The sequence below is a fragment of the Cebus imitator genome, unplaced genomic scaffold, assembly GCF_001604975.1.
Source record: "Cebus imitator isolate Cc_AM_T3 unplaced genomic scaffold, Cebus_imitator-1.0 Scaffold62, whole genome shotgun sequence".
NCBI lineage: Eukaryota > Metazoa > Chordata > Mammalia > Primates > Cebidae > Cebus > Cebus imitator.
The window spans coordinates 5,392,448-5,395,183 of record NW_016107377.1 but is presented as its reverse complement, the minus strand read 5'-3'; the positions used below and the strand labels follow the sequence as shown (position 1 = coordinate 5,395,183).

Here is a 2,736-nt window from a genome sequence, read left to right as displayed (position 1 = left end):
CTTAAAAATCTTTACCTAAATCCATGAGGATTTTCCTATATAAGTTTTAAGTTTAATTAATAGGTTTCAAATAGTTCTCTGATCCATTTTGAGTTAATTTTTGTAAATGGTTAAATGTATAATTGTATCAAGGTTCATTTTAGTTGCATATTAATACCCAGTTTTTTTCCCAACACTATTTCTTGAAAACCCTACTCATTTTCCTCTAAATTGTCTTTTTTGTAGTTGTTGTTGTTTTTTTTAAGACTCAGCTTCGCTTTCGTCCACCAGGCTGGAGTGTAATGAAGCGATCTCACCTCATTGCAGCCTTTGCCTCCTGCATTCAAGCAATTTCTTCTGCCCCAGCCTCCTGAGTAGCTGGGATTACAGGCGCCTGCCACCATGCTTGGCTGATTTTTGTATTTTTAGTGGAGATGGGGTTTCACCATGTTAGCCAGGTTGGTCTCAAACTCCTGACCTCAGGTGATCTGCCCGTGTTGGCCTCCCAAAGTGCTGGGATTACAGGCATGAGCCACTGCACTGGCCAGATGAAAATATTTTTAAAATCAACTTTGGGTATAACACGGCATAATGTCCACCAAACAAAAAAGAAAATCAAAATCTTCTTCCTTTTTTTAGCAGCGTCCACCTTTACTTTGAAGATTACAACATATTCACCTTTTATGCTTGTTTTTTTTGACTGCCTAATCTAATATTTAAATTTTTAAAATTCTGCATTTCAACGTAGCAAGAGTTATCTTTCAATTGATCGTCACAGTCTGGAACGCAGACAGCAGAGCTGCACTGTCAAGTCACACTGTTTGATCATAATGAAGAGATGAAAATGGACGGATAGCTGAAGACTGCTTCTGCTCTGAAGGTGAGCAAATTTTTAATATGGGAGCAACACACAACTTCATTCATCTGGAGCACCTTTAAACTCGAAATGCTTCAATTCGACAACTCAATATCTTATTTCTTTTTTTTTTCTCCTTGAGATGGAGTTTCACTCTTGTTGCCCAGGCTGGAGTGCAATGGCGGGATTTCAGCTCACACCTCTGCCTCCCGGGTTCAAGCGATTGTCCTGCCTCAGCCTCCCGAGTAGCTGGGATTACAGGCATGCACCACTATGCCCAGCTAATTTTGTATTTTTAGTAGAGGTTTTCTCCATGTTGATCAGGCTGGTCTCGAACTCTCGACCTCAGGTGATCTGCCTGTTTCAGCCTCCCAAAGTGATTACAGGCGTGAGCCACTGCGTCTGGCCTCAATATCTTATTCTTAAAAATTAAAGTTTGAGGCCGGGCGCTGCGGCTCACGGCTATAGTCCCAGCACTTTGGGGGGCCGAGGCGGGCAGATCATGAGGTCAGGAGATTGAGACCATCGTGACCAACACGGTGAAACCCCATCTCTACAAAATACAAAAATTAGCTGGGCACGGTGGCAGGCGCCTGTAATCCCAGATACTCAAGAGGCTGAGGCAGGAGAATAGCTTGGATCAGGGAGTCGGAGGTTGCAGTGAGCCAAGATCACGCCACTGCACTCTAGCCTGGTGACAGAGTGAGACTCTGTCTCAAAAAAAGAAATTAAAGTTTGGTCACTAAGAAGGACTGAACAAAAATTATTCCCCTCCCCCCAGACACAACTAGAACAGCTCTAATCGGGCCCTCTTCTCCCCACAAAAACAGGGAAGTCGTTGGGGCTGAAGGGTTTAAGTGTGACATTTCAGCTCCTAAAACATCGCTGCTATTTTCTCATAGTTGTAGGTCTATGTATTTCCTTCTCAATACGTCCCCATGTATAAGTTTATTTCTGTATGTACAAATGTGCACATACGTGCACTCACACATGCACACACAGACACATAGACACACACTCTCTCAAGTGAGACACTTGTGTTTGTTGATACATTATGAGGATTATGAACTAGGTGTGTACAGGGTTTCATAGGTGCTTTGTAAATATCAGAATCACGTGGGTTGTTTTCTCTAAAAGCCTGCAATCAAATTACGCTGCTTTAAAACACGCTGTTCACAGGTTGGATATTGATGAAGGGCAGAGAAAAAGTCCTCATAACTGATGTTTAAGTGGGAAGCCAAAGAGACAATCGCAGTCAATCTGATGCACCAGGGAAGAAAACCTAATGTGCTGTCCGTAAGACCAAACTTCAATACTACATCAGGATCAGGAGAACCGTTCGAAGTAAGTAAGCTGCCTAACGTAGCTACATCCAAATCCATGGGTGGCTTTTGCTTCGGGGCTACTAGCTGGCAAAAGTCCTGAGCAGCTCTCAGAATATCTGCTTTTCCATCTACTGGGGACAGCACCGTTAGCACCAAATGGCAATTTAGAACTTGATGATCTTTGTCATTGCTATTTGAAAACTCTGGTGAGTACTTTGAACAATCTAGGCCCAGACGTTCTTGCTGGCTTTAAAACTTTATCCATCAGCCTGGAATTATTTCTTTTGAAAAGACCTTGGTGGTTGTAGATGCGAATGTAGGAGATGCCCATGGCCACACATCACTCCACGAGGTGGGTGATGTCCGAGAAGCTGGGCTCTTGTTCCCCCACGCTGATCACTAAGCCCACATGCACATCTAAATTGTTTTCTGAATCTTAGTTGAAAATCATTGTTCAAGGCCGGGCGCGGTGGCTCAAGCCTGTAATCCCAGCACTTTGGGAGGCCGAGGCGGGTGGATCACGAGGTCAAGAGATCGAGACCATCCTGGTCAACATGGTGAAACCCCGTCTCTACT

At 43.8% G+C, this 2,736-nt stretch overlaps 1 pseudogene; it reads right to left on the bottom strand.

Annotated features, from left to right (window-relative positions):
• Positions 1-1,965: 1,965 nt before the first annotated feature.
• Positions 1,966-2,736, bottom strand: part of LOC108305319 — a 20,906-nt pseudogene continuing 20,135 nt past the window's right edge.